This window comes from Osmerus mordax, chromosome 9, assembly GCF_038355195.1.
Source record: "Osmerus mordax isolate fOsmMor3 chromosome 9, fOsmMor3.pri, whole genome shotgun sequence".
Lineage (NCBI taxonomy): Eukaryota > Metazoa > Chordata > Actinopteri > Osmeriformes > Osmeridae > Osmerus > Osmerus mordax.
The window spans coordinates 2,104,178-2,114,987 of NC_090058.1; positions in this window are offsets into that span (position 1 = coordinate 2,104,178).

Consider the following 10,810-nt stretch of genomic DNA (forward strand, 5'->3'; position numbering starts at 1 on the left):
CAGCAGTCAATCCATGTCAACAACAGCTTTGCTTAATTCCTGCTAAACACGTTTAAGCTAAATCTTCACCTAATGATGCATAATGATTAGCACTTGCTCTTTAGACTGCCGGCAGCTTGTATAAATTTCACCGCTGTATTTCCCTGCTGTCGCAGCGATGACTCAGGTGTAGGAGCTACAGGCCTGGCAGGCTGGGAGGGTATTAAGGATCCCCCCTCTTCAAATTAGTCACCAAGTAATTAGAGCTCACATTACAGAGGGCTTTGTAATCCTAGGACACACCTCAACAGCCCCTTCTGCATCGGAATCAGATTAGCCATGCCTGAGCCAAGCACAGGTACGACAGTTCCGAGGTCTGGTTCAACGCCGTTACACACCACAAACGGTTGAGTGGTTCAACAGGAGGTCAAGGGTTCAAAGCGCTGTAGTCACGTACACGACGCAGGGTAGAAGTATTCACATGCAGACAGGAGGGATACAGAGTGCCACCAACGTTGGAGACGAGGGTGTTTATTGAAACCGAGGACGGCTCCTCCATATGTTGCCCTATAGAGGCACCTACCGAGGGCTGTTATGAGGGTGTGTCTCCGTCAGGGCCTCTGAACAGGAGTCCAGGGGCAGGAGCCCAGGCAGGGGCAGGAGCCCAGGGGCAGGAACGCAGCCAGGCTCTCTGATGTGATGCAGATGTTGCCCCGGCCTTGACCCTCTGCCTGTGCCGTGCCAGGGCCAAAATGGCACAGGTGCCATGCCACCTTCAGTCTTGGGCAGCCTGGACGAGCGCTGAGCAGGAAGCAGACGGTGCCAACCTCCTTCTCTCTCTCTCTCTCTCTCTCTCTCTCTCTCATCACAACAAAGGCTCGCTCGGCCGTGTGTCCAAATACAGCCTGCCCTCGGAACGGCGTAATCATATATAACAACCGTTGGATGCTGCTAAACGAACGTAGTGGCTTTTGTTGTTCCCCATCCCCTGCTCTGCCGTTTAAAAAAGAAAAAACAACAACACGCTCTATTAATACTCTGTCATTGTTGAGCGTTTTCCGGAGCGTTTTCCTGGCTCCGAGCCTGTGCCATGCATGCTCTTGGCTGGGCTTGTATGTTTGACTGCTCTACAGGAACAGACTGGCACTCTTACTGAGGGCTCCGGGGCCTGAACACGAGCCACTAAACACAGCCCTGTGTAGAGTAAGAGACGCTCTCTCGCTCAAGAGATCCTGCTCTCTTTTGTCTTACTGTAATCTTTCCCCTCACAGCGTTTCAATAAAACCCTTTTTTAACTTGTCGTTCTAGTCAACTGTGAACAAACGGATGTAAAAAACAAACAAAGACACGCTTGAAAATTGTATAGGTAGTCGTCTACATACTCAAATCCAGTGTGTCAATAAAATCAACATACCTACCGATTTTAGTATGATTATTAGGGAAGGGTTTCAACAACACTTCCAAAGCACTCTAGAGAAAGCCTTGGGATCCATGTTTGCAAACACAAACAGCTGTTACATCAGTCTGGGCTGTGCCCTGTCTAAGCCTCAGATGATGAACCAAGCCTGCACAACAGCCAGCCAGCAACAAATGAGGTCTCTCCCTCCCTCGACTGAAGATGAAACACTACATCATCACAGCACATGCTTTTTGTCTCATCAAGTATTTGCCTCAGGGTAGATCAAACGGAAATGAATTGGCTTGTGAATGCCAACCACCGTATCCTGCTCCGTGGAGCAGAGTGGCTGAGCGAGTAGGGATGGTGCAGTAAGAGCATCTGGCCATCGGGGGGCAGTAGTGCTCCAGTGATGCTGTTTCTCCCCCGTCGAGCTCTCTTCCTCAGACTTCCTCACAATGGGGATCTGCCTGAGGGGGGAAATGTTGCTTTTTTAGGTCTGTAACCCCATATCCCTTAATCCCCAGCCATGATTGACAATCATGATTTAGGGTATATGGTGTCCCATTCTAATCCACGAGCAATGATTTCATTTGCATACCTTCCTTGCATGGCCTCATTTTGGAGGAAGAAACCATTGCCTTTGTAAGTGATACAGAAAGAGAGAGAGAAAGCTGGAGAGAGGGTAAGAGAGACGGAGAAGAAGAAGAAAAAGGGAGAAAGGATGAGGAAATATGTGTTTTTTTTTGCCAGAAGCAAGATGATAGCAGTCTCCATGCCCAGGCAACCCTTCCTTATGCCTGCCTCCTCTCCAACTACACTCCCCTCTGACACAGAAATACAAACAAGAAAATAGGAAAACACACACACACACAACAGACAAAAACCCTTAAAGAGATCTGTACACGCAGACACTAACACACACAACTTTACAAACTAAGTGGACTACATAGCGACAATGGTAGTCCGTTGAAAGCCACATCCTTCAGTTACCTACACAGGAGAAGACGCGAACACAGAAGTATTATCAGACTCCAGGGGACACAGAATCACACACAGACATGCTCCCTCACACGATGCAAAACGAAATTGGTATTTGCTCATTTTATATCCAAGTCAGGCTTAATTATAATCATGGGAGTTTGGGAGTTACCGTATAATCTGTGTAAGGTATTAAGAATTACACAGAACACGCCACAGAAAAATAGAAACAAACACAAATGCTTACAATTATTTCCCGGTCATAATACCCATGGGACTCATACCAAATAATAGATACTGTTTGGCAAACCTTCAAAGAGCAGTCACCCAAACTATGCTGAATCAATGTGTTATTATTTGATCTATTTCATATTTTATCATTTTGGCGAGAAATGTCTGATAAAAAGTGCCTCAGGTCACTGTCAGGGTTTGTTAGTCACCGGGATTGTATTATTTTCCATAATTATTTTATTTTCTTCTCACAATTTAATACACATTTTGAAATAACTAACAGAAAAATAAGTGACCTTTTTAAATTGTATAGTTTTATTAAATTTTGTGTATAAGACCGCTTTTCATTTTATACATAGATTAAAGTGACCTTCTGATAGATATACAGTCATCCAAAATATTGTAAATACTTATTGTATGTAATACTTATTAAATGTATTTATTTGAAACTTTATTACCACATGAACATAATGTTAAATCTAACAATAAAAAAAATACTCCTTATTTTCCTTGACACATTAATTCTCACATTTCTTATTTGAAAATGAATGACATTTTATCACAAATTTGGCCAAATCACACACACAACCTCAAGCCTTACATTTTCACTCTCCCTATTCATCTTTCCTGAATCCTTAAATCCAGGTTATCAACATCACATCAAGTCAATTCAACAGAATGAATAAATGAAGGTCTCCTCCACCCCTTGAATATCTGCCGATTTCAGACGCCTCCATCCTGCAATCAACTCTCCTGCCCTCTTGACTGCCTAAGCCAGGGAAAGCCTTTGTGACAGACGACCACTTCCTTTGAAAACGCTAACAGTTTGATAATCTCCTCTTATCTACTGTATGTCTAGTGTCTGCTTAACAAGCTGTCTATGGGGACGACAGGCAGCACACTGAACTGATGGTATGGAATGGACGAGGCAGCGTTTTGCCATGAAGTTTACCTGAGGCAGGAGGAGTCGACGTGAGGAGGGCCTGTGGTAATGGGGAGGGCGCAGCCAGTGGGAAATAAACAGCGGCGCTGTCGGTGATGCCACACTTTACCTACTTAACGTTATTCAAACTTGAATTTTATAATAACTATAGAATATAGTGAACTGAACAGATCTGGAGGGTGCCATTTATGTTCCTTGATTATTAAATCAAATGAACAACCATGGATAGATGTTATGTGTTTACTATGATGTCGGCTACCCTTCTTGTTTACTGCTCAGACCCCATTTGCCCTGTGGCTCATTAACGTTCCACCCAACCAGCCCGCCAACCAGCCAGATAGCCAACCGGCCAGATAGCCAGATAGCCAACCGGCCAGATAGCCAACCAGCCAGATAGCCAACCAGCCAGATAGCCAACCAGCCAGATAGCCAACCAGCCAGATAGCCAACCAGCAAACCAGCTAGTCAACCAGTGAGATAGCAAACCAGCTCACCAACCAGCAAGAGAGCCAACCAGCAAACCAGCTTGCCAACCAGCAAACCAGTCCGCCAACCAGCCACCCAACCAGCTACCCAGCCAGCAAAGCTAACCAATCAGTCAGCCAGCCCAGCCCTGACCTGGCGTGTCAGTGTGGGAGGTGGGATTAGGCAGCCTTAGGCTGTGTTTACTTTAGCACAGTGCCCCCCGGCCTACCGCCATGTGCCATCACACCCTCTCTGCAATCAGCACTGTTTACTGGCCTAATTGATTCCCTCTCTTTATCTCTCTACCTCCCTAATTTTGTTATTAAGTATGAGGGAAAGATGGAAAAAAAAGCTCTTCTTTTTCCCATTTTGAGAAATTATACTCTTGTACTTGATCCAGCTAACAGGATTTTCTTAAATTACTTCATAAAAGACCATCTTTTAACTTTCCTCTTTCTCTCTCGATCCATTCATTAGCTGGTCTGCCTCAAGGCCTGCTCACATCAATTGCTTGGGTTAAAGTTACAAAGTTAGGCAGCTCAGCACAGCGCTCACGGTGGTTTGTGGACGAGAGGGGGCGGTTGGGGTGGGGGGGGCTTGAATTATTAATTTCTGAAGTATTAGAAAAATAAAGAGATTGAATTAAGAGTATTGCCCCACTGTTATCCAGCATGGGTAGCCTCAGGGACTATGGTAGAGGACATTATGCAAATGCTCTTTCTCTCTCTTTCTCTTCCTGCCTCCTGCTATCTCCGTCTCTTCCTTACACTCTCCTCTCTCCCACCCTCACTCTCTCTTCTCTCAGTCAATCTTTTCTCCCTCTCTCTATAATCTTTTTCTATGCTCCCCCACTCTCTTTCGCATCTCTCTGCCTGTTTCTCTCTCCTTCTCTCCTTCCTTCCTCTCTCTCTCCCTCTCTCTTCCTCCTCTCTCTCTCTTCCTCCTCTCTCTATAATCTTCATCAGTCGGCTGAAGCAGAGACAGAGAGAGGAGGAATAGAGAGAGGGAGAGAGAGGAGGGAGAGAGAGAGAGGGAGAGAGAGTGAGAGAGAGAGGGAGGGAGAGAGGAGGGAGAGAGAGAGATGGGAGAGACGAGAAAGAGGAAAAAATTATAGAGGGAGAGACAGAGAGAGGAGGAAGAGAGAGGGAGAGAGAGAGAGAGAGAGAGAGAGAGAGAAAGAGGGAGAGAGAGGGAGAGAGGGAGAGAGCGAGAGAGCGAGAGGGAGAGAGGGAGAGAGCGAGAGGGAGAGAGCGAGAGGGAGAGAGAGGGAGAGAGCGAGAGGGAGAGAGAGGGAGAGAGAGAGAGGGAGAGAGAGAGAGAGAGAGAGAACAGCCTGGGAAACAGACAGCTGTCAGAGCCGGTCCTCAACACAGTTTTAGCTTTCTCTTTCTCTCTTTCCCTCTTTCTCTAGCTCTCTCTTTCTTTCTTTCTTTCACTCTTTCTCTCTCTTTCACTATTTGTCATACCCTGTCTCTATTTATCCTTTGTCAGAAAAAAGAATATATACTTTTCCCTTCCTGACTGCCTTTCACAGGATACAGGGTAATAAAAGATCAAATAGAATTGTGCTTAATCACCAGTAATTGCTACCATCATAAAAAAACGTCCTTTTTAATAATAAAGTCAAATGTATGATTGCTAATTGGTGAGTAATACAAAATCCAAGTATCAATGTTTTTAAGATTTGTTGAATTATCTAAGAAAATGGATGAAAAGTCAATTCTGCCAATCTAACATTCTTGTTTCTACTTCCTGGTTGCATCAACCTGCAGAAATAACTCACACAGCCTGGAACCCTCTATGTCTCATTCTCTGGGTTAAAAAACTGTGGTAAATATTGACGCAAATTTCTACAGGCAAGCGTACCGTCGTAAATAGCAGACTGATGAGACCGTGGTCCAGTTAATTAAGCCTCCATTAGAAGATGATGGACCGGAGTGGGTGATAAGGGAAGGGTGGATGATGGGGAAAAGAGAAGAGGAGGGTGGGGGGCGAGGTGGAGAGGAGGCGAGGCAGCGAGGCGGCGAGGCGGCGAGGAGAGGCGTCAGTAACAGGGCCAGCAAGATTTGTCCGCAACCTGTTCCAGACACGCGTGGCACAAGAGGAAGAACAGACAGGTTTGATGTTCGCAAATATTAGCTTTTTTGTGCCGGATGTGTGTGTGTTTTCTTTGACAGGCTCATTGCATATTCAGGGGCAGATGTTTCCGTGGCAGTAGCGAGGAAGAGGAGGAGGGAGGGAGGGAGGACGAATGAAAGGCCAGGACGGGAGAGTTGCTCTCGGAGGAGCAAGTAATTGGCCCCTCGACAACGGCGGTGGCGAGGAGAAACGCTCTCAGCCCCCTCTCCCTTCACTCTCTCATCCTCTCTCCCTCGCTCCCCCTCTCCCTTCACTCTCTCATCCTCTCTCCCCCTCTCCCCCTCTCCCCCTCTCCCCAGATCTGATAAAGGTAAACGTGTAGCAAATTTGTCATTTGATGAGGGAGGATTTCCACAAACAGAGCTGACATGATGAGCCTGTGATCTGCCTGTATGAGTGTCAGCAGGGGCCCAGGCAGACAGAGATCTCAATCCTCCCTCTACCACTTCCCCCTCTCTCTCGCTCTCTCTCTCCCTCTCACACACACAGTCAGTCACACACACTCGCAGACACACACACACACACACTTGGCTGTGTGCACACAGAGCCTCAGTAATTGCTGCTTGCCATCCATATCTCTTCTCTCGCTCCCTCTCTGAGTCCCTCGCTCCGGTGCTGTCTATCTCTCCTCCTCAGAGACAGCCTCTACTTCTCCATCCTTCTTCTCTCCATCAAATAAAAGGTCTTGGCCCTGAACTCTGAATCAGAGTCAATTTCCCCCTCTCTCACTTATCTCTGGGCTCCATGTCTTGAACGCAGTACACTGTGTTTAATCCTTATTCATCCTGTGCACATTCAAGTGTCAATTTTTTAAATAAGGTTTAGATCCAGAGTTTTTTATTTATTTTTGAAGTACAGGCCACCCACGCAGAGGACAACGCCAGAAGAAGTCACAACATTTTCAATCAAATAGAAATGACTGAATCTGAGAATGGAGTTGATGGCAGACTAGTTCCAGGATGGTTTACACCAAGGGCCTTGCTTAATGGCCCGCTGAAGAATCTCTTTACCTTCCAACTGGTTCCTTAATCTAAATGACTAAATGTAAATGTTAATCACCAGTTCATCTCTCTCAGCGCTTACATTTAGTCATTTAGCAGACGCTCTTATCCAGAGCGACTTACAGTAAGTACAGGGACATTCCCCCCCGAGGCAAGTAGGGTGAAGTGCCTTGCCCAAGGACACAACGTCAATTGACGAACTGGCAACCTTCAGATTACTAGCCCGATTCCCTAACCGCTCAGCCACCTGACTCCCCGCTTAGTCTTAGTACCTCTGAAGAGATCATCAATGGGCCTTCTCAAACCATGTCATGACTCTCTCTCTCCCCCTTTCTCTCTCTCTCCCTCAACCCCCCCCCCTCTCTCTCTCTGAGACCATCAAAAACAAACCCTCCTCAAACGCCACCCCCCCGTAACTGCTCCACCCTTAGTTTCTGAGCTCGACCTGGCTTCTCTCTCTCCTCCCTCAGACTCCCGTCCACCTGAGAGGGAGTCACCGGGTTTCAGTTCCCGTCCTCTGGAGTCATGGTCCCGCCTGGTCCCATGACTCTCTAATCCTGGGCCACTGCCGCTCCCGGCTGCTCAGTACTCCTCTGAGAGCCCCACTAGAGTTAACCCTGTCAGCAAGCGCTTCTGTTCCAAAGACAAACACTGAGCGTGTTCTCGTTCAAGCAATGAGACACCTTGTGAGTGCAGAGGCGGTATGATGGCGGGAGCGGGCTGGTGGGCACAGACTGATCTCAGATCCTCCAGTGTCCTGGAGTATCACTGGAGAGAGCCAGTGCCCTACTGCCACATGGAAGACTGGTGGTGGGAGAGGACTGGAGAGGGGGATGGAGGGATGGTCGGAGGGATGGAGAGGGGGATGGATGGATGGTGGGAGGGATGGAGGGAGGGAGAGGACTGGAGAGGGAGAGGGGGGCGAGTGAGGAGAACTGAACCTTGTTAATGGAGTGTTTCTGTGTGCGAGTCACCCTTTGAAGGCCAAGCCCCCATGGGTGAGAACTCTGAAGCGCTCGAATCAGACATGCACAATCGGTTCCACTCCTTAAATCTCCTTTAGAAGCATATCTATTTGAACAGCCTCTCCTTAATTTGTTTCTCTATCAGTTAGTGGGTTGTGATCTGGCGAAGTGCTTGGGCGATGTGAGACACGGCTGAACGGAGAAATGCACGTGATTCTCTTTGGTCCCTCTCTCTCACACACACACACACACACTAAACACTCGTTTAAGGTTGGAGATGTTGTGACGACGAGCCTTTCTCTCGGCTGCAGTGGTCCCCTCAGTGATTAGAAATATTTTGATAATAAGCAAATGCCAAGAGTCACCAAGAGGCTGTATGATGAAGAAGAGAGACAGTGTGTGTGTGTGTGTGTGTGAGTGTGTGTGCGTGCCTGTAAGTGCGTACATGTAAGCATGTGTTTGTATGCGTGTATGTGTGAACTAGAATCTACTACACAGAGAAAGCCAATGCTGGACTTCAACTAAACCACATCCAGCTTACCATAAAGTGGTTTACGACATACTTTCCAATGAATAGCCACATCGGTTTGAATATCCACCACCAGTATCATCTGATTAGTTTCACTAGCTGGTAAGTTCCACCTGGGACACAGTGAACCCTCCAGGAAGTGGACCAGGCCTCAGGGAGGAGGAAGCCCCAGAGCGGTGGAGTGTGCCTGGGTCTATGGCGGGCAGTGGTGAGCCTGGGTGTGGGGACTGTGTGCATGTGTCCACGTGGGTTCACTGGAGGCCAGCCTCAACTCTGGTCCACAGCCCAGATCACCCAGCCGCCCGCTCCAGACCTCCACCTGCTTGACTCTTCCCACAATCCCCTTGGAACAAAGGCGTCATTGACAGGAAGAATGTGCCAGGCCACCACATCAGCCTTCCCACCCCCCCCACCCTCCATTTTCCCTCCACCCCCTCAACCTCCACCCACTGGACTCACCAAGTGATTAGCTGAGGATTAAAATATTTGCTGTGCAAATATCTGCCTTGGCTGTCTGACCCAACACCGCAGTTCAAAGACATGAGCTTAACCAGGCCTCCTCCTAACTTCACAAGCCTCCCAGACAACCCTGGACAGCTCCCTTCCCCTCTCATAAGACATCTCCCTCATCAGAGGGCCACATCAACTGCCTGGGATCAGAGCCGAGGCTGGTGAAGGTCTGGAGGTCTGGAGGGTGGTCGCAGGATGGAACGGCTGACAGCCCAGCCGTGCATCATGTGAGGTGGTGAAACACAGAGCATGCTGGGACAGTATCGATGGTCATGTGGAGGACTGAACCTGGGGTCACAGTTAAGGTTCTGGGGGGCCGCCAACACACACACTACACACACACTACACACACACTACACACACACTACACACACACTACAATACACACTACACACACACACTACAATACACACTACACAAACACTACACACACTACAATACACACTACACACACTACAATACACTGTATGTTTGTTTGATACACAATGGATCACTTGTTGAGAAAGTCTTGCTTGCAGTTAGTTGCTTTTTTATAGTACTATCTAAACTTGTGTCGATTGAGCCACACCAAAACCACTTTATTCCAACACGGCGAAGCTGGCACATTTCTGACAACCTAATTGTTAAAAGCAGAAGGCGTCGGGAAAAAAAAAAAGTTTACAATGTTCCAAAGGATATTAAGAGGAAAAGAAAAAAAACCCTGAAATGTATTTTCTTTTTTTCCACAAAAGCCTTAAAGTGCTGAGTCGAGGGGAGGCTCTCCGGTCCAAACAACACAACCCCCTCGGTCATCGACCACTCAGCAAATTAAGAGCTGGGTTTGCAGTTGGGGCCCTTCACCTTCACCGCCTTCTGCTCTCCTCGGAACAATGCGAGCTATACTGCCACCAAGGCGCATTCACCCCAGCACACTGCCCGCTCCTGTTGGCTCTTTATTAGGAACCTGAGGACTCAGGGGGGCTAATATTGTTTTGCTTCCGACGGTCATTTGGCACAGAGTGTTCTTAATTTCTGTCCTACCTTTCCTTTGTGGCAGGCAGGGGTGGGGGCAGACACGGCCCGTTGCTGGAAAGTAAAGCTTTAATTACTTTTCTGTTGAATTAATTAAGAAGGGAAAGGTTGGTGGTTGGGGGGGATGCAGAAACGGGTCTGGGGGCGGTGGTCGGGGACGGGCGAGGGGTGCGGGGAGAAAAACAGCCGTAGCGGCTCTCCAGACTGGGGAGATTTAATTTAGAGAGGCTCCCCTGGAGGGCCTGTCTCTCCCAGTCCTGGGCCCCGCACCGACCCAGGGCCTTATTGGTACCAGGCTCACAGCCATCCATCACTGTCAACACATCCTGGTACCCAGGGCACACTGGGGCAGGACGCCTGCGGCTGCCCGCCTGCCCACCAGCGGCACCCCTGAACATCACAACATTCTTCAGGCGGAGGGCTCCCTGTTGCTGCTGTTCCAGACGTAACGTTGACACAAATTATCAAGATAGTTTTGATAGACGGTTTAGTAAACGACCCCTCGCTTTTGATGCAAAAGGTTTTCAGGACATGATATAGTAGGTGTCCGTATTTCATGCCTTCCACGTGAACTGAACTGTTTTGTGTGGAGTGGTTGAACAGGTTCGTGAAGCAACGTGAGGGAGAGACGTGGGGAGGGGGAGGGGGAGGAGGAGGAGG